The following is a 22,577-nucleotide window of genomic DNA, read 5'->3' on the forward strand; positions in this document are numbered from 1 at the left end:
AAGACTTAGACCTAACTTTAGAGGCTTTGAACATGTCTTTGGCTGAATTACAATAATTTATTAAACAACTATGTCCAATTAAAGGCAAGTGTTTTTAGACATAGTTTTAGACTTAACTTTAGACTCAGCTTAAGACTTCACTTTAGATGCTTTAAACATGTCTTTGGCTGAATTATGATAATTGTTGGAATGGCTTTTTCCAGTCAAATGCAGACTGTATTTTAGTCTTAGCTATAGACTTAACTTTAGGTACTTTGAACATGTCTTTGGCTGAATTACAATAATTGATTACATAACTATTTCCAATTAAAAGCAGACTGTTATTTTAGACTTAGCTTAAGATGCTTTGAACATGTCTTTGGCTGAATTACAATAATTGATGAAATAACTATTTCCAATTAAAGGCAAGTGTTTTAGACTTAGCTATAGACTTAACTTTAGACTTAGCTCAAGACTGCACTTTAGACTTAACTTTAGATGCTTTGGACATGTCTTTGGCTGAATTACAATAATTGATTAAATAACTCTTTGTCCAATTAAAGGTAACTTTTTTTTTTATTATTATTATTTGGCTATAGACTTAACTTTAGACTTAGCTTAAGAGTCTAAACTTAACTTAGGTGCTTTAAACATGTTTTTGGCTGAATTACAATAATTTATGAAACAACTATTTCCAATTAAAAGCAGACTGTTATTTTAGACTTAGCTTAAGACTTAGCTTGAGATGCTTTGAACATGTCTTTGGCTGAATTACAATAATTTATGAAATAACTCTGTCCAATTAAAGGCAAGTGTTATTAGACTTAGCTATAGACTTAACTTTAGATGCTTTGGACATGTCTTCGACTGAATTACAATAATTGATTAAATAACTTTATTTCCAATTAAAGGCAGACTGTTTTTTTAGACTTAGCTATAGACTGCACTTTAGACTTAACTTTAGATGTTCTTAACATGCCTTTGGATGAATTTCAATAATTGGTGAAATAACTGTCCAATTTAAGGCATACTCTTTTTTTAGACTTAGCTTAAGACTCTACTTTAAACTTAACTTAGGTGCTTTAAACATGTCTTTGGCTGAATTACAATAATTTATTAAATAACTTTACCCAATTAAAGGCAAGTGTTTTTAGACTTGCCTTTACTTTATACTTTACTTTAAACTTCGCTTAAGACAGCATTTCAGACTTAACTTTAGATGCTTTGAACATGTCTTCGGCTGAAAAAAAAATACTTGAAATAACTCTTTGTCCAGTTAAAGGCAGACTGTTTTTTTTAGACTTAGCTATTGACTTAACTTTAGACTTCGTTTAAGACTGCACTTTAGACTTAACTTTAGAGGCTTTGAACATGTCTTTGGCTGAATTAGAATAACTGATTAAACAACTCTATGTCCAATTAAAGGCAAGTGTTTTTAGACATAGCTTTAGACTTAGCTTAAGAATTCACTTTAAATGCTTTAAACATGTCTTTGGCTGAATTACAATAATTGTTGGAATGGCTTTTTCCAATCAAATGCAGACTGTATTTTAGTCTTAGCTGTAGACTTAACTTTAGACTTAGCTTAAGAGTCTAAACTTAACTTAGTGCTTTAAACATGTTTTTGGCTGAATTACAATAATTTATGAAATAACTATTTCCAATTAAAGGCAAGTGTTATTAGACTTCGCTATAGACTTAACTCTAGATGCTTTGGACATGTCTTTGGCTGAATTACAATAATTGATTAAATAACTTTATTTCCAATTAAAGGCAGACTGTTTTTTAAGACTTAGCTATAGACTGCACTTTAGACTTAACTTTAGATGTTAACATGCCTTTGGCTGAATTTCAATAATTGATTACATAACTATTTCCAATAAAAGGCAGACTGTTATTTTAGACTTAGCTTAAGATGCTTTGAACATGTCTTTGGCTGAATTACAATAATTGATGAAATAACTATTTCCAATTAAAGGCAAGTGTTTTTAGACTTAGCTCAAGACTGCACTTTAGACTTAACTTTAAATGCTTTGAACATGTCTTCGGCTGAATTAAAATAATTGATGAAATAACTCTTTGTCCAGTTAAAGGCAGACTGTTTTTTTAGACTTTGCTATTGACTTAACTTTAGACTTCATTTAAGACTGCACTTTAGACTTAACTTTAGATGCTTTGAACATGTTTTCGGCTGAATTAAAATAATTGTTGAAATTACTATATCCGATTAAAGGCAGACTGTTTTCAGACTTAGCTTTAAACTTACATTTAGACATAGCTTAAGACTGCACTTTAGATTTCACTTTAGATGCCTTGACTAGATCTTTGGCTTAATTACAATTATTGATGTAACTTTAGACTTAAAACTAACTTTTCACTTACTTTCCGACCTAATTTTAGATTTACATTTAGACCTTTACATAGCTTGCGACTTTGATTTAGAACTAACGTTACCCTTACTTTTAGACATTGTAACGTTTGCAGAGATGAGTAGATGGATCTAATTGCATTTTTTAAAATTTTTTTTTTTTTATGAAAACTCAAAAATAAACATAAGCAAGGAACTTTATATAAATAAATAAAAACCACAAGAGAGCTAAACAAACAACTACAACCCAAGAAGTACAAGAACTGACAATCAGTGAAGGGAACTAGAGGGTATATGTACACACAGATTAATGATGAGGGAACAGGGAACAGCTGAGGAAGATGGAGGGCAGGTGAGTGTAATCAAAAGGTGCATGCTGGGAAGTGTAGTCCATGAACAAAGGGGAAAACAAAACAGTCAAAACATATTGGGAAGGTGATGGAACAAACACAAGGCAGTTCGTGACAGACATAGGTTTAAACGTATTTTAAACTTAATTTAACATAGACTTCGCTTTATGTCCCTATTTTTCCAGAGTATTTTCTTCACTATTTATTTTTTTCTAGTCTGGTTGAGTATTCCCAACTGTGAATAGGTCTTTTAATAAAGGTCATACTCTCTAGGGGGAAGGAAACAGAATGAATTAAGGACAAAAAAGGGAAGATGTGGGAAGAAGAAGGGCATGGAATGGAGTTCAGAAATCCCAAACTTGTATCCCTTTGAAAGTATATGCATGTGTATTTTTCTATGTGTGTTTGATTACCAGAGGTCTATTAGTGATGGGGTACTTGGAGTGAGGCTCCTTAGGGGAAAATTGAGGGTGACTGGGGGGGTTGGTGGGGCTTTGACTGGGCGGCGTATTAAGGGATCCAACCAAGCGTGCTGTGGGAATAGAAATGGGATTTTACTGAATTGGAGCGAGCAGAGCACACCCAGTTGGAGGAGACTCCCTCCCTGCTCACTCGGCTCTAGAGCCTGTAATTTACTAATGAGCTATCCACACTGCGGGAACCCAGAGGCACAAAGTGAAACATGCTTTCTTTTGTTTGAAATTGCATTGCATTTCTATTAATCACTATGCCAAAAATGTTCATTTAAAGAAGGTATGGCTTTACAGAAAATCTGAATCATGGTTTATCAGGATGTGTTGGACGATACGTGCCTTATAGACACGAATGCTGAAGGACAATGGTGATGTAAGCCATGACGTGTATTGTGGCTCTGAAGTCATCTATAGATAGTTCCCCTCAGCTGCACGGCTCTTGGTTGAAAGAGTTAAAATGGCTTAACTATAGTTTTGCCTCTTAATGGTCATTTCCTGGTGGCCTCCCAAAGAGGCATTTCTGGAAAAAGAGTGGGCGCAAGAGAGGCAATTTTTTTTTCCTTTCCTTTTTTTCTAAAGAAGACATAAAGGATGCAGACTTTTGAGGGCTCAGAGAAAGTGTGTGTGAGAGAGAAAAAGGCATGAGGGAGGGAGACTGAGTTATGGTGGAAAATGCATTAGGATGAAATGCCTCTTCCTTTTCATCTTCTGATGTCATGAAGCTTTTTTTTAATTTATTTTTACCTGTAACCTCATGGAAGCATCACTTCAAAAGACCAAAAGATGTATATCTCTTTGATAATCTCAGTCCTTGTTTTATATAGGTATTGAATACTGATGCACATAATATATCATCTGACTGTAAGCTGTAATTTAAATGTAATTAGATGTAAACTTATAAGACATAGATGCAACAAACCAATTGGTGCTTAATGAAAAAAAGGTGTACCAATGAAATTCCCCTTTAAAGAATTAAAGGGATAAGTCATCATTTGCTCATGCCGTCCCAGATGTGTATGACTTTCTTTCTTCTGCTGAACACAAATGAAGATTTTAAGAATATCATGGCTCTGTAGGTCCATATAATGCAAGTGAATAGTGACCAGAACTTTGAAGCTCCAAAAAGCATATAAAGGCAGCATAAAAGTAATCCATACGACTCCAGTGGTTAAATCTATGTCTTCAGAAGTGACAATCACTTTTTTTTTCTTTTTTTTTTTTTTTACAAAAAACTCCACTTGCACTTTCACTTTCAGAATTTGAAAGTGAAAGTGGAGATTTATAGTAAAAAAGGACTTAAATGTTGATCTGTTTCTCACCCACACCTATCATATCGCTTCTGAAGACATACAACCAGTGGAGTCATATCGTAATAAAATTACTTTTATTGTGCCTTTGTGTTTTCCGACTAAGGTACTAATTATTGGACCAAAAAACCTCTAAAAATAAGACACTAGTCCTGCCTGATGTTCGACTCCCACTACTACATGTTGCTGAGTGATGATGACTAACTGCGGCTTGTGCCAGCCAGATATCACTTCAGTCTACTACGATGGACTTCACAGAGGATGAACTGATGCAGCACTAACCGACAGACATGGGATACTTCACTGGACACTGTCTGAAACTTGAACTTAAGATGGACTCCACCGGAAATGAATCTGCCACAAGTTTACAGTCAAACTGCAGTGTACTGACCTCTGCCGGCATCCCCTTGGTCAAAGGATGGACTACACTCTTAAAATGGAATACATAGATAATAAATTAACTGCAGCCTTCATCAGCCAAATAAACAAAGGACAGTCCATCTGTTTGCACTTCTGCAGTTAAATAGGAATGTAAATTCTAAGACTTTAGTCATTAATTTTATAGTTAATACAAAATGTTTTTGTTTAAACATTGACCCCTAACACTTACTTAGTTAAATAATTTTAAATCTTGACTTGTACTGCACATAAATAAGTAATATTGGCATTATATTCATGCTGTTTAGCCAGAGGGGAATTGGCCCCCACAGTGAGCCTGGTTTCTCCCAAGGTTATTTTTCTCCATTAACCAGCATCTTATGGAGTTTTGTGTTCTTTACCACAGTCACCTTAAACTTGCTCACTGGGGTCTAAATATAAATATCATTATTTTTTATTATTTATTTTAAGGGACAATTAATCATATTTTTTTTTATTTTTATTAAATCGCACTATTATGACTCGAATACATTACTATATTACAGCCTTTTCTGTTAAAGCATCATTTAAAGCTGTTTTGAAAATGTGTGTTGTGAAAAGCGCTATACAAATAAAAACGACTTGACTTTACTTGACTTTTTAGAGCTTCAAAGTTCTGCCCACCATTCACTTGCATTGTATGGACCAGCAGAGCTGAGATATTCTTCTAAAATCTTCATTTGTGTTCAGCAGAAGAAAGAAAGTCATACACATCTGGGATGGCAAGAGATTGAGTAAATGATGAGAGAAATTTCATTTTTGGGTGAACTATCCCTTTAAGAAGATTGTGAGAATGGAATGGAAAACTCTGAGATCCAATATGGGATTCCCCATTCATCCCAATGCCACAGCTTGCCTGATTCTGGGAAAGGGGTCATTTGACTGAAAACAAAAGATAAGTTAACACCTCCACTTAAACAAAACAGTACGAAGGAAGTTGGGAAGTGCTACCAGTGCCTTCAGATCTAAAATGAATGTAATAATGGTTTGTGTGTGTAGTATTCATGCATTTTTGTTGGGTTGCCTGAAGTTTCTGTGAATGTATACTGTAATCAAGTATATCAACAGAAATCTTTCAGACAAATAAACAAACAAGAAAGAGGGGTGCGCAATGGTATTTAAACATGGCATAATTAAAGCATCTCATTCGCCATTAAAATTCAATCCCCTCTTACGACAGCGGAAAGCACTAATGGCCAGATGTTCATGGTGGAAAAGGAAAGGATATAATTTTATTTTTTGGACAATGTTACGAAATAATGACAATAGTCATAGCCAATGCAAGGAATGCTTTGCTAATTTACAGTTGAGAATTTAAAGATAATGAAATTAATAGAGATATATAAAATAGATAATTATAGGTGAATATCTTCTGGTCCAAAATATGTAATTTGACAGATTACATTTGGAGTAAATGTACATTATGGAATTGCTAATGCAATTCTATTGTGCTGACTGATGCCTCTCAGAGTCATAATTCACTAATGTATGTTTAAATATTTTTTTATTGTTCAGAAGGCAGCGTGTTCGTGTCAGATGGACTTATAATAGCTCTCTGGTTTCATGTTCCACTCCAAACATCACACAATGTGGACACAGCAAAAACGGCCTATGACACTAATCAGATAACTCTGCAACACTTATAATTAAACAAACTTTTTTTCTTTTCTCTTTTTTTCCATGTAAACTATGTATTATTTCAAATACAAAATTAATTCCCAGTTAAAGGGTAGACCGCTTTTCTGTACATCAGATAACAAAGATCCAGGCAAATTTTGGCGCAATACTGTTTCCTGTAGCGTACTATAGGAAACTCTGCAAAGGTTTTTTTTTTTCAGCTTATTCATCCAAAAATAAAAATTCCCTCATCATTTTCTCACACTCATTCCATCCCAGATGTGTATGACTTTCTTTCATCTGATGAAAACAAAGATTTTAAGAAGAATATCTCAGCTCTGTTGGTCCATACAGTGCAAGTGAATGGTGATCAGAACTTTGAAGCTCCACAAAGCACATAAAGGCAGCACAAAAGTAATCCATACGACTATAGTGGTTAAAGCTATATCTTCAGAAGCGATATGATAGGTTTGGATGAAAAACCGATCAATATTTAAGTCTTTTTTACTATAAATCTCCACAGAATGTGAATGTGAAAGTGAAAGTGGATATTTATAGTATGAATTACATTGCATTTGTGTTCTGCATAAGAAAGAAAGTCATACACATCTGAGATGGCATGAGGGTAAGTAAATAATGAGAGCATGATAGTTTTGGGTGAACTATCCCTTTAATATCTGCAGTGATTGAAATTTAACAATTGTGTAACCACAGGTGTAGTTCATTCCATTAACTATGAACATGTTTCACTAACATCTGGAACATGTTTCACTAACATCTGACTCCCAGAAATGGTCCAGAACCACAGTATTATTTATCGATAAGGGTTAATTTTCTTTCAAGTTAAAATGAAACATCTGTAAAGTGAAACCCATTTGGAGTTAAAGTACGGTTGACTTTAGGATTAGCTTAAATTTGATGGGTTGTCCATAAACAAAGGTTACCATAAATTCATACTGAGTAGTCTATAGTCTAGTACTCTTCTATTATCCAGTTGGATAGCTCAGATGCCCTGTTGATTCAACAAACTAATGGCATAATCCATTGTTGTGTCTAAATCAATGTTGTTCATCTATTGATATCCCTGATAGCACACATACATCACCCAGACATCTATCTGATGTGTGTGTTTACACCTTGAAGACATACTGTATTTTTTACGTTGTTTTCTCTTCTGCAATACATCTATAAAACGTTTCCTCTCGGATGCCAATAAGACATTCAGCAGATGTCTGTGAGACGTTTATATTTTAAAATGTTTGTAAATCTGATCTTTTTAAGATGTTTAGCAGGTGTTAATTAGATTGTGATGCTTTCCAGATGAAAATATCTAAAACAGACATCTCGGAGATGTACGTGTGCTATCTGGGTATTTAACACTCATGCATACTGTCAAATTGCCTTTGTTATTCTACATGGCATAGGTCGTCATGGTTTCTTAGCAGTTTCTAGGACATTTAAAGATGACTTCCACCTTGAACTAATATATTGAAATAGTTTCCAAATATAAAATGTATATTTTTGTAAGAAATTGTCCTTTGCGGCTGTCTGTTATCAGTCATCTCAGTTTAAGACGGACACTGTCTGGTGGGAGATGTACACACTGACTGGCTCGTACGTCTCAAAGTGTTCATAATAAACAAAGAGAAGTTTAATCTGTGCAGACACGCAGATTTTTTGCAAAGTGCTGTCTTATCTCTTTGCAAAAAAAAAAGAAAAAGAAACTGTCCTTTTTTCCTATAAATCTCCACTTTCAAACTGCCCTCCTAAGCATTCTTCTCACCTAAGAGTTCTTATTTTGTTTTTGTCACTTCGCATTCTTCGTGGATATCGCCACCTACTGGGCAGAGAGGAGAATTTATAGCAAAATAGGGCTTAAATATTGATCTGTTTCTCACCCACACCTATCATATCCCTTCTGAAGACATGGATTTAACCACTGGAGTCGTGTGGATTACTTTTATGTGCTTTTTGGAGCTTCAAAGTTTTGTACGCTGTTGACTTTGGCATTGTATGGACCTACAGAGCTGAGATATTCTTCTAAAAATCTTCATTTGTGTTCAACAGAAGAAAAAAGTCTGGGATGGCATGAGGGTGAGTAAATGATGAGAGACTGCTCATTTTTGAGTGAACAATTCCTTTAAGAAAATTGAAAAACATAGTTATTTATGTAGTTTTATGTTAATGACCTTAAGAAACAGGAAAGAAACTTTAAAAAACACATTAAGACAATATTCAATGTCACTGAGACATACTGCAGCGTTTGTTTACAATGTGCTTTTCTTAATTTCCCTTGAACAAATTGCCCCTGAAATGCAGGAAACTCTTGAGTCATTTAGGACTTCTCATTCTCTGACCGCCCTAACAAATACAAACAAACACAAAACATGCAGAGATGAAACATAAGAACAAAAGACTGTGAGAAATAGATTTTTTTTTTTTTTTTTTTTTAAACAATTCCTGATGATTTTTCAGCTGTTGGTTAACAGTCATCTTTGAATGATACGTTACGTAATTGTTAGTGACATTCCTTGGATGGTTTCATTATGATGTATGATAATAACAGATGCTCATCAGTTTAGCTGTTACCAGCTGAGACTTTCCTAAATTATGGTGCAATACTATCTACATCCACATGGATACAGTATAGTTTATGGAGGGTGATCAAAACCAGGGCCAGATTTGAGCGATATGACCACAGGTGGCCCTTTTGAAGATGAAGTAACATACCGCAGATAACGACCTGTACTGATCAAGAAGAAAAGAATGTTACTATGGCAGCCTCATCATCTGTAGCTTTTCTTTGCCTGATTCATGAATGACTCACTGTAATGACTTCATAGGGGTTGAGAGAACATTGTCAGCCATGGCCTGATGATTATAGTGACCCTAAATAAGAGGCGTAGGGAATATCAGATCGAAACTATCTCAGGCAGTGACTGATAGAGCAAGACAATGGTCACATAGATGCTGCAAAGTTATTTGCAAGAGTGAATGCCCTTTAGTTATTTTTTGTATGTGTCAGTGGCAGTCTGCAAATGAATCGCCAGCGAGGTTTTATTCCTTTTTTTTCCCATTTTTTTAAAGAAAATTATGCTCCCATACAATGAATATCTTCATTGTCTCACGGTTGGAATTCCACGTCATTTGACGTGGTCTTATCCATGGCTGGATCAGTTCCTAAATGATGATGTATTTTTAACGGAGAAACCTCAATGTCTGGGACTCAAGGTCTGTAATACAAATATTAAGTAAAAAACAGACAGGGACTTGAGCATAACTGGAAACGGATTCTTCTGCTTTTTCTTGTGTTTGGTCAGCTGGGATTGTGGAATTGTATAGACTCCAACTGAAACTGCAGAACCCGGTCGATTGAAGCAAATGGGGAAATGGCGAACCACAAAAACGGAGCATGGATCCAATAAACGCTATGAAAGTATTCCAGCATGAGGATTGGAAAGCCACACTAAATGTCCTTTTTGAAAAATACAAAACAGATCAATTTTAACTTAGTTTTTGAAATCCTATTTAATTATAAATTAGCCTTTTTTTTTTAAATTTAATTTAGCTTCCACTCTATGACTCTTTAGTATGTTTTAGTTTAGGTTTTTTCATTGTTTTTTAGTTTCTGTTTAGTTTTAGTTCTTAGATTTTATTTGAGTTTTTTTCCAAAGTTAATGTGTTATTTAATATCACCCTGCTGAAAAACAAACAAAACAGCTAAAACCAGCCTAGGATGGTTGGCTGGTCTTTGCTGGTTTAAGTTGGTCACCCAGGCTGGCCAAGTTGGTCTAGCTGGTCTATAGAGAAGCTTGACATGCTAAGAGCCCCCAAACCTTCTTAAACTAGCCAACTGACAAGCTAAGACCAGCCAACCAGCTTAGACTGGTTTTAGCAGGTTTTTGGCATGTAGTTGTTTAAGTGCGTTAAGTTTCTCAGGGTCCTCTAATGTTTTCACTATTAAGTGGTATTTTCATTAATCATGTTTAACGAAGGCGAGTTGTAAAGATTTCAAATTTGATACTATATTATGTATCAAAAACTAAAATGAACTTGTGGTCATTTTTATTTTAGTTCATTTTAGAGCCATACAAGTGAATTTTAACTTAGTTTAGGTTTTCTCTATTGAGTTAGTTTTTATTTTTATTTCAGTTAATCAAAAATGTTTTTGTTTAGTTTTTGTTGTAGTTTTCATTTACTGTTTGTTCTAGTTTTTTCGTTTACGATAATAACACGTCTTTATTTTGGTTAGCAGAAATGTTTTCGCTTAGTTTTTGCTTCAGTTTTTGTTTTCATTCAGTTTTCATCTTAGTTTTCATTAACGATAATAACACTTGTCTTTATTTCAGTTATTGAAAGTTTTTTGTTTAATTTTAGTTTTTGCTTAGTTTTCATTCAGTGTTCGCTTTAGTTTCAACTATAATAACACTTGTCTTTATTTCGGTTAGCGAAAATGTTTTAGTTTTCATTTAGTTCTTGTTTTAGGTTTTGTTAACGATAATAACACTTGTTTTGCACACATGTGTATCTTTATGCAACACGTTACACAAGAGATAAGATATGGGGGCGTAATGAGGAGGACGGGGGGAATAGATGGGTGGAAAATAGAGAGTGGGGCAGAGAAGAGAGGAGAGAGGCCCAGCAACTCTTTGTTAGCAGCACACAGCGATCTCCAATTACAGCACAAAAGGACCTCATTCAGTAGGCATGGACTTGAACACTAGGGCTTTGCATGGGAAATGAAGACTACACGGAATGCTAAAAGGAGCTCTCCATGCAGGAAAACACTCACACATAGGCCTACACATTAACTTTGCCGCTTTGCAGTGTGGTGCCACTAAGTCACGCTTCTCAATGGCATTTACTAATTTGTTTACTATCCCCACCAAAATCAGGTGTGATTTCTTTCTTTCAGAGTTTCCCCTTAGTTGACCCAAAAATTAATTCTGTAATCTTTACATTTTCATTTTTGTGGTGAACTACCCCTTTAAGTTTGAAGATTTCATGTTGCGTTCATCCAAAAAACTCTACCAAGGGAATTTCCAACAGTGCTGAACCAGCATCCTGCACCTGGCAACCAAAGTATGCACTTGGCACGGCATTAAAGTTGTTCTTTTTGTTGTTTAGATATTATTTGAGTTGACATATCCGAAACATAAGCCAAATCTGACTTTTACTTTGGATCTGGCGGGTTACAGTGGAAGGATGTGTTGATGTCTATGGCATTTGTAGGGCACGCTTGACGGGACGAAGGTCAGATGAGGAAGTGACTCATTCTATCTAGTGCATCCCTTGACTGGAAGTGGGTGGCATTCCACGAGCTTTTTCTAATCACTACATGCAACACTGAAAAATCTGTTGTCTAATTGCACAATGTGCATGACCTTACATTTTTTAAACATGCGGCATATCCATAATGATGGATTCTCATTACTCTTGAGGAATCTAATTCCTTTCTAATACCTGGTGTTGCTATGTTCAAAAATTCTCAGATTCCCACAGGTCTGATTAAAGCAGTACTTGTCCATTTACATGTTGGATGTTATCGGAACAAAAGTGAAATTATACACAATAATAGCAGCTTTCCAAATTAAGCCTGATCAGACAGTTACTGTAATGACCAGCCTGATCTCATGAAATTTACATGACAATGGCAACATTTTTGCAAATCAAAATTACATGTTTCATTACATGTTTCGCTGCAGTTTTCCAGTGAAATGTCCAGTGGGGGGCGCCAAAAGCAAGTGAAATTATGTTGTATTCAGATGAGGTTTTTAAGGTGAATGTTAGATGGATGTTTTGATGAGTAAAATGTACTTGCCTAACCTAAAACTTTAACCTAAACCTTACCAAAAGCGTTCAAAAAGCAGACATCCTTACTTTAAACAAACGCCTAAACCTAACCGATAGTGTTTTAAAAGCAAATTTGACATGAAAAGAAGCTTCTATAGTACTTTTGCTTCACTTTCACGTTTTGAGTGTCCTTTGCTGGGCTTGAGGTTCGGTCTCTGAGCCCAAAGTCCAACACTCTGTCAGGTGAGCTACCGCATAAGTTAATCACATTGGAATAAGTGTGTAAATGTAGGTGGGTCTGTAATACAGGTGTTAAAACATATAGTTTTTCAAATGATGTATTAGAGTAAAAGTTTTTTGATATCATTATTTCGCAGTGTGTGAGTAATAGAGCGAAAAATAAGTGTTTATAAAGTCATAAACAGCCACAGTACGCGAAATTTGTGTGAAAGTGAATAAAACGCACAGTTGTTGTAGCACCTCTAGTGTTAATTACACCAGGAAACTGCAGCAAATGTAGAAAGCGGCACGTTATAGTAACGTTCATTCTATGAGACTAGGTTGATAATGACTGTGGAGGCAAGGGCATGATCGAGCGTCCATCTGGGGAGAGAGGAAGTGGTAAGGGTTCTCACCTGAGATGAACTGCCGGTAATTGCTGTTTCTATGTTCACAGTGAGAGATAGGGGAAATAAAAAGGGGCCAGACCTCAGAGTGACAGAGGGAGAACCCAGCTGACAAGTCGTGTGTGTTGACCGCTGCCATTCCCAGAGCGTTTGAGTGTTTATATTTGAAGCTTTACCGTTACGCTGTTAAGCTAACGTGTTTTGTGTTATTAATAAATTTACCTTTGAGTTGGATTCGCCGTCTCCCGCTTCCTCATTCCTCGAACCTGTTACAATGACACTAAGCGCATTTAAATGCGCATTCTTAAACTGATTATGCTTAATAAGCCGACAGCGTGTAAAGTCATGTAAACGATCAACACACGTAGATTTTTTGCCTACTACCCCGATTTCGTGTTGCATGTAAACACCTTTACCACCATTCTTACCGGTTTATCCAATGTGTGCATTTACGTTTAGACGTCAAAAGCATAGAATAACCAGATGATCTCACAGTGAATTTGGAAACAGCATGCTGACTTTTCTGATGCTAAACTTGATCTGTGCGTTCCAAAGTTTGAAGCTCTTTCCCCAGTGGCCGAAGCGGGAAGTGTTTTTGAACATAAGGGCACGTGTGAGCTCCAGTTTCCACTTTCCAGGTAAAATATCCACAGAGGGGTGCCAAAAGGGAGTTGTTTTTGGCTGTAAAGAATATAATACAGAGAAGAGGAATGCACATTTTATTAACTCCACCCCCACCCCCAAACCCAAACCCCAACCCTAAACCTAACCGTCAATAGAGTAAAAATGTAAGCTTAGAGGGAAAATGGAATTGCGCACGTCACTAAATATGCAAATACGATTACTTTTTAGTTCCATTGTTTGATGTAGAAATTACAATCTTCACATTTAAAGCAGTCACTTGGTCACATGACCCACTTACATGACAGTGGACCTTTTTTTAAAAACATCCTTTTTCTCCCTAATTTGGAATGCTCAATTCCCAATGCGCTCTAAGTCCTTGTGGTGGTGTAGTGACTTGCTTCATCTGGGTGGCGGAGGATGAATCTCAGTTACCTCTGCGTCTGAGACCGTCAATCCGGGCATCTTATCATGTGGCTTGTTGAGTGCGTAACCGCGGAGACATAGAGCGTGTGGAGGCTTCACGCTATTCCCCGCAGCATCCACGCACAACTCACAATGCACCCCACCGTGAGCGAACCACATTATGGCGACCACGAGGAGGTTACCCCATGTGACTCTACCCTCCCTAGCAGCTGGGCCAATTTGGTTGCTTAGGAGATCTGGCTGGAGTCACTCAGCATGCCTTGGATTTGAACTTGTGACTCCAGGGGTGGTAGTCAGCGTCTTTACTCGCTGAGCTACCCAGGCCCCCCATGACAGTGGACCTTTAAAACTGCACAAATGTTTCTCTTCCTCTTTTTATTAGCAGCTATTCAAAGTTTATTCATGCTGTCAGCTATGTATATCCTAGGGGGAGGACTATGAAGACAAGTTGGGCAGTGAAACACAACAGACCTCCAAAAAATGACATTCTTCGATATTCCCCTGACACGTCTGCCTCACAGCGACAACATATGCAGGGGACCAGAGACTGCCCACTGAGAATCGTGGGAGAAGGCAGCAGGCACTGGGGGAACATTCTTGCCTGAAGCACAGGAAAAGGAAACAAGGGCGGTCTTCCTGTTTTTGGTTTATTTGAACAGATCTAGGCATTATCAGATATTTATTGTTTGTGGTTTTGCTTGTATGGATACAGAGGGGCTTGATTATAAGGTTTTGTATTGGCTGAAATGTTATTTATGGATAGGAAATTATCATAAGGACAGTGGTAGAAGGTAAACAATAATGCCATATATATGCCATATAAATAAGGCAACAAACTTGGTGTCTCAGATAAAACAATAACAAGGACTTAAAGGTACACTCAGTAACTTTTGTCTTTGTGTCATCTTGGACTTACACTGACACCTAGCGGCTTGGATGCAGCATCATTTAAAATCAATAGTTTTCAGTTTCAGATGCCATTGAAGAAATGTAGTATTCACAGTCAGCCATGATTACTTTAATCAATGAGTGAGTGTCAAATAACAGGATGGATAATGAGATTAAGCGAGTAGTATTCGACTGGTCATGTGATTATAAAATGGCAGCCCCCATGTGCGGACCCTCTCCATGTAGAATAAAACAGCTTTTTTTTACTGATTTGACTGGAGTCTTCATTTTAATGTGAGTGCTCATGATTTCCTACATAATTGCAAAATTACAATTCATGTCTTTAGAAGTTACACTTTTTTTAATGAGGAAAAAATTACTGAGTGTACCTTTGAAATTTGAGAACCTGTATGGTCAGAAACATCACAAATGAGTTCATAACCTTGTTTATCAAGGACAACAATTAGATTAAATGGAAGGCAAATGTATTTAAATATAATTATTTTAATTTATTTTTTTATCCCCTTTTCTCCCAATTTGGAATGCCCAATTCCCACTACTTAGTAGGTCCCCCGTGGTGGCGCGGTTACTCACCTCAATCTGGGTGGAGGAGGACGAGTCTCGGTTGCCTCTGCTTCTGAGACAGTCAATCCATGCATCTTATCATGTGGCTCATTGTGCATGACTCCGTGGAGACTCCCAGCATGTGGAGGCTCATGCTACACTCCGCGATCCATGCACAACTCACCATGCGTCCCATTGAGAGCGAGAACTACTAGTCGCGACCACGAGGAGGTTACCCCATGTGACTCTACCCTCCCTAGCAACTGGGCCAATTTGGTTGCTTAGGAGACCTGGCTGGAGTCACTCAGCACACCCTGGATTCAAACTCGTGACTCCAGGGGTGGTGGTCAGCGTCAATACTCGCTGAGCTACCCAGGCCCCCTTTAAATATAATTATTAAACATTAGCAATTATTAAAATATATATTATTGAAATGAACCCCCCCCCTTCTAATAAACATAAAACAATTATATTTTAATATATAATTAACTATAATGTATTTATTATTTTTTATTAATATTAATAAATTATTATTATTATTAATTAATTGTATCTAATTTTGTTACATTTATATTTTTATATTATTATTAAAAAATATTAAAATAGATATTATTTAAATTGTAAATATTTACACTATATTTATATAGCTTTAATTTATGCTGATTTAAAGTGTAATCCAGTAATACAGTAAAAAAAAATAATAATACAGAAATTCAAAAAATCTAAACAGTACTAAATATAGGTTTCTTTGTTTGTTGATTTCTTAGCTTTTTTCTTTTGATTTTAGGGTGAAATGTGACCTGGACACATTAGTGCTTTTATTTATTGGTCCAAAAAAAATGAAAATAAAAAAAATAAAAAAATAAAAAATTCCCACCCCTTCACACCTATCTCAACTTCTCTACTTCTCTTTCTGTGCCAGGTCCTCAAAGTTTGCGTAAAGGTGGTTAGACCAATTGCTGGCAGTGAGAAACAATTAATTTTGCTGTGAGGTCTTCTCCTAACACAGTCCAACCAGATTGGCCCTTGCTGCTGGGACAATTTGCTACTGGCTGACTGGACTCAAACAAAACCAGGGCAAAGGGAGCGGGGCACAAAGTGGGGATCCCAGTGGATGCTGGCATAATTTCCCATCTAAATGCCCCTCATACACAGAACCATTACATAATGTTTCACGCAGAAATCATGGGCATTAATTGACAAAAAATGAAAATAATGAATGTTTATGATCATGAATGAGTTGCACAATGATATATGGCTAACGTTGGAAAGTAACTTTTTGTGAAAATGTATAAAATTATGTAAGATGTTTTTTTTTTTGTTTTTTTTAGCAGGCAATAAAGAAAAACACCTAGCATTCCGGGCAAGTAAGCGAGATCCAGGCACCTCATTCCCTTATTCATTCTTTTTTCTTCTCTCTCCCTCTCTTCCACCCCCAATTTTCCCACCATTTGTGCAAAGTAAATTCTCATCAAGAACCAAATTGTTTTTAGATACTGGCCTGGTCTGGTTGCCCTAGCAACAAGCTGAGAGGCAGCGAAAAGCCCTGGCAGTGGAATGGACAGTACCGGATCCAGAGCCCACAGTGGGGAAAAAAAAAAACCTCTCTTTGCCAGGCTCCACTAAGCCCATTCTGCCTGGCACAATCGGGCTGACGGAGTCCATTCTGCTCTTTATAAATGTTGAGGAAGCGCAACTGGAGAGGGCCAGAGACAAGTCATTCATCGCACACACACCTCGAGCTGAGATGCACTTAACGCGTCAGTTTAAGCTGAGGTAAACAACAGTGCCTCAATGTGTAGCCTGCTGTTGTGGTGTCTGCTGTTTTGTTCATGTAATGAGAGATCAATGTGCATAAGAACGGCACTGTACTTGAACACATGGCAATAAAGTATTGTACACTATTCTACTCTATTCTATCCTATACTACTGTACTCTGTTGTACTCTACACTAACCTATTCTTTTCATATTCATTTATATGAAGTACTATACTCTATACTATACTCTGCATAACATTTCTCTGTTCTACTCTGCTTTGCTCTACCATCCATTACTCTATTCTACTCTACTTTTCTTTACTCCACATTCCAATACAATACTCTATTTTACTCTTTTCTATTTTTCTCCACTCTACACTGCTCTACTCTACTTAACCTATCCTACTCTACTTTAATATATACTACCATACTATATTCTGGATTCTACTATACCCCAATCTACACTACTTTGTTCTACTCTACACCACTCTTTTCCACTCTTCTTTACTCTACCCTATCTAACTCTATGCTACTTTACTCCACTCTACTGTGCCCTACTCTACTTTACAATACTCTATTCTACTTGACCCCTCTCTGCCTTACTCTATTCTACTTTACTCCACTCTAATTTACTCAACCATACTCTACTCAAAGAAAAGGAGAGAGTAAATAAATTAAATCAGACAGACATAAATAATTATGATTGTGTTAATCCGTAAAAGCCTAGTAAAAAATCAGAAATCTGTTTGACTTCTCAATGTAAGTTCATTGGGGTGGAGACCAGATGGTCCACAAGCCTTTAGGGCTGGTAAGCCTCATATTTAGATTAGGGACATTTGACTGCAGTCTGTGTTCATTCGTTACAGGTATCAGCTGTGTCTAACAAAAGGTCCTCACCCTAATTCACAGCATATTAACCTACAAATAAAACAGGTCAAGCTCAAGGTCTGCTAAACCATGATTATTAAGTACTGTGGATTTACTCTGACTCACACTATGAGTCACAGTAAAGCCCTGTGGTTTTACAGTTCTCCTCTCTTTGCCTTCACTTTCCCTCTTCCATTCCATGGGTGGTCTTTTCCCAAATACAGTCAGCAATAATAAAGACTGTTAAAACTGTCAATTAATAATCACTGTGAAGCAATCAGCATTAGACAATTTTTCCACTCAATAGTATGGTGGCTTCAAACAGTCCCACCCACAATCCATAGCAATAAGTCAATTATTTGCACATTTGGCTTTTTCTCGACAACAGCATTCTACACATTAAATGGTACATTCACCCATTATGTGAGTGGCAGTTTTTTCAGTATTAAAGCGATAGTTCAACATTTTGTCACCATACACTCTCTCTCATGTTGCATGCTGTATGACTTTTTTTTTATTTCTTCCAATGAATTCAGAAGTTGTTAGGTGGTATGTTATTTTCAGTCACCATTCACTTTCATTGCATCTTTTTTTTTTTTTTAACACACAATTGTGTTTGGAAATTGTGTTGTCTGGAAGGAAGAAAGTCATATAGATAATAATATGAGGGTGAGTTAATTATGACAGAATTTAAATTTTGAGGTGAACTATCTGTTTAATTTATTATTCAAGTATCTGTACAGTAGTGGCCAAAAAGATTGGCACCCTTGGTAAATATGAGCAAAGAAGGCTGTGAAAAAAAAATCTGTATTGTTTATTCTTTTGAACTTTCATTAAAAAATTCACAAAAATCTAACATTTAAATGAAGTAAAACAATTGATTCAGGGGAAATATCTCATAATTAATTATTTGTCTCCAAAATGCATTGGCCATAATTACTGGCACCCTTTAACTCAATACTTTTTGCAACCTCCCTTTGCCAAGAAAACAGCTCTGATTCTTCTCTTATAATGTCTAATGAGGTTGGAGAACACCTGGCAAGGGATCTGAGAACATTCTTCCATACAGAATCTCTACAGATCCTTCAGATTCAGAGGTCCATGTTGGTGGACTCTCCTCTTAAGTTCACCCCACAAATTGTCTATGGGGTTCAGGTCAGGGGACTGGGATGGCCATGGCAGAACCTTGATTTTGTGGTCAGTGAACCATTTTTGTGTTGATTTTGATGTTTGTTTTGGATCAGTGTCCTGCTGGAAGATCCAACCAGGGCCCATTGTAAACTTTCTGGCAGAGGCAGCCAGGTTTTGATTTGATTTAGTTATCAGTTGGTATTTGATAGAGTCCATGATGCCATGTATCCGAACAAGATGTCCAGGACCTCTGGCAGAAAAAACAGCCCCACAATATTAAAGATCCAGCACCACATTTAACTGTGTGCATTGGGTACTTCTTCATTTCTGTGTGCACCAAACCCATCTCTGGTGTTTGCTGCCAAAAAGCTCTTTTTTTTTGTTTCATCATAGAACCCGGTCGCATTTGAAGTTCCAGTAGCATCTGGCAAACCGAAGATGCTTGAGTTTGTTGTTGGATGAGAGCAGAGGCTTTTTTTTTTCTTAGAAACCCTCCCAAACAACTTGTGGTGATGTCGGTGATGTCTGATATTTTTTTATTTTATTTTATTAGACTTTCTGACCCCAAGTCCCAACTAATTTCTGCAATTCTCCAGCTGTGATCCTTGGAGATTCTTTGGCCACTTGAACCATCCTCCTCACTGTGTGTGGAGACAATATAGACACATGTCCTTTTCCAGGACGATTCTTAAGATCTCCAGTTGATTGGAACTTGTTAATTATTGCCCTGATGGTGGAAATGGGGATTTTCAATGCTTTGGCTATTTTCTTATAGCCACTTCCCATTTTGTGAAGCTCAACAACCTTTTGCTGCACATTAGAACTATATTCTTTAGTCTAACCCACTGTGATTGATGATTAAGGGAATTTGGCCTGTGTGTTACCTCATATTTATACCCCTGTGAAACAGGAAGTCATGTTCCTAGTCACTCAGGTGCAATACATTTTTTTATATATGAATGGGAATATACTTCAGATATATTTTACTCATAAGAATTTCTAGGGGTGCCAATAATTGTGGCCAATTATTGAGTTTTGGAGAAAAATATTTATTTAATAATGAGATATTTCCCCTCTTTCAATTGTTTTACTTCAATTAAATGTTAGATTTTTGTGAATTTTCTAAATGAAAGATCAAAAGGATAAACAATGCAGATTTTTTTTCACAGACTTCTTTGCTCATATTTACGAAGGGTGCCAATATATTTGGTTACAACTGTATATTTAATGCTTTATACAATAAACTCTGCATTGTAGCATTTTTTGCTGTTTGTGGTGGTCTTTATACAGATCATTATTAAGATTTCCCCATTTCAAGCAATCCAAAGAATTATGATAGGGTCAGTAAATTATCTTGAAATACATCCTCCACTACAACTTAACAAGACGTGTAAAATGCTGCATATAACATCAATAAAAAGCATAGAAAGTTGCATTTTATGGTATCTGAGAAAGACTGCACATCTACCTTTATAATGTTTCTCTGGAACTTTAGGTTGAAACTGATGGCTTTACAGTTTGTATAAAACGCAAAAAGTAATGTAACCAACGAAACCATAACCCGATGAACTCGCCAATTACCCTCAATTTTGAATGGATTTACACAATATTACTGAACTTGCACAATGTCAGAACTTACTGTTTTTGGGTTAAAGTGGCTTTAACCTTAAAACTGAATGAAACAGGAATTTATTCTAAATAAATGTTAAATAAAGCATTTGAGGTATGTGGCAACAACAGGTCATGCAAATACAGTGCATTCAGAAAGTATTCAGTATTTTTTCCCCCCACATTTTGATATGTTGCAGCCTCAAGTATTTTTTGGGTATGATACGACAAGCTTTGCACACCAGGATTTGGGGATTTTCTACCATTCTTCTCTGCAGATCCTCTCAAGCTCTGTCAGGTTGGATGGGGACCGTCAGTGGACAGCCATTTTCAGGTCTCTCCAGAGATGTTCGATTGGGTTCAAGTCCGGGCTCTGGCTGGCCCACTCAAGGACATTCACAGTGTTGTCCCTAAGCCACTCTTGCGTTGTCTTGGCTGTGTGCTTAGGGTTATTGTCCTGTTGGAAGGTGAACCTTCGACCCAGTCTGAGGTCCTGAGCACTCTGGACCAGGTTTTCATTAAGGATATCTCTGTATTTTGCTGCGTTCAGCTTTCTTTCAACCCTGACCAGTCCCACAGTCCCTGCCGCTGAAAAACACCCCCACAGCATGATGCTACCACCACCATGCTTCACCGTTGGGATGGTGTTGTGCAGGTGATGAGTGGTGCTTGGTTTCCTGAAGACATGACGCTTGGAATTGAGGCCAAACAGTTCAATCTTCATTTCATCAGACCAGAGAATCTTGTTTCTCACAGTCTGAGAGTCCTTTAGGTGCTTTTTTATGTGTCTTGCACTGAGGAGAGGCTTCCGTCTGGCCACTCTGCCATAAAGCCCAGATTGGTGGAGTGTTGCAGAGATGGTTGTTCTTCTGCAAGTTGCTCCCATCTCCACACATGATCTCTGGAGCTCAACCAGAGTGACCATCAGGTTCTTGGTCACCTCTCTTACCAAGCCCCTTCTTCCCCGATTGCTCAGTTTGGCCGAGCGGCCAGCTCTAGGTAGAGTCCTGGTTGTTCCAAACTTCTTCCATTTAAGAATTATGGAGGCCACTGTGCTCTTAGGAACCTTCAATGTAGCCGAATTTTTTTGTAGCCTTCCCCAGATCTTTGCCTTGACACAATCCTGTCTCTGAGCTCTGCAGGCAGTTCCTTTGGCTTGGTTTTTGCTCTGATATGCATTTTCAGCTGTGAGACCTTATATAGACAGGTGTGTGCCTTTCCAAATCATGTCCAATCAACTGAATTTGCCACAGGTGGACTCCAAAAGATTATCCAGAGAAATGGGATGCACCTGAGCTAAATTTCAAGGTCATAGCAAAGGGTCTGAATACTTATGTCAATGTGATATTTCAGTTTTTTCTTTTTAAAGCAGTTATAAAAAATCTGGTTTTTGCTTTGTTATTATGGTGTATGGAGTGTAGATTGATGTGAAAAAAAAATAATAATTTAAAGCATTTTAGCATAAGGCTGCAACATAACAAAATGTGAAAAAATTAAGCGGTCTGAATACTTTCTGAATGCACTGTACATTAATGTATTAATTGAATGTGCTAAAACAACAAAAGCAGGTGTAATGTGAAAAAAATAATAATTTAAAGTATTTTAGCATAAGGCTGCAACATAACAAAATGCGAAAAAATTAAGGGGTCTGAATACTTTCTGAATGCACTGTACATTAATGTATTATTTGAATGTGCTAAAACAACAAATGCAGGTATATAGACAAATAAATTGCATGCAGACATCTGTTCCGTTAACACGTGTTTCATTTGAAAGTTTTTTTT

Source organism: Myxocyprinus asiaticus, chromosome 49 (assembly GCF_019703515.2).
Source record: "Myxocyprinus asiaticus isolate MX2 ecotype Aquarium Trade chromosome 49, UBuf_Myxa_2, whole genome shotgun sequence".
In the NCBI taxonomy this organism is placed as follows: Eukaryota; Metazoa; Chordata; class Actinopteri; order Cypriniformes; family Catostomidae; genus Myxocyprinus; species Myxocyprinus asiaticus.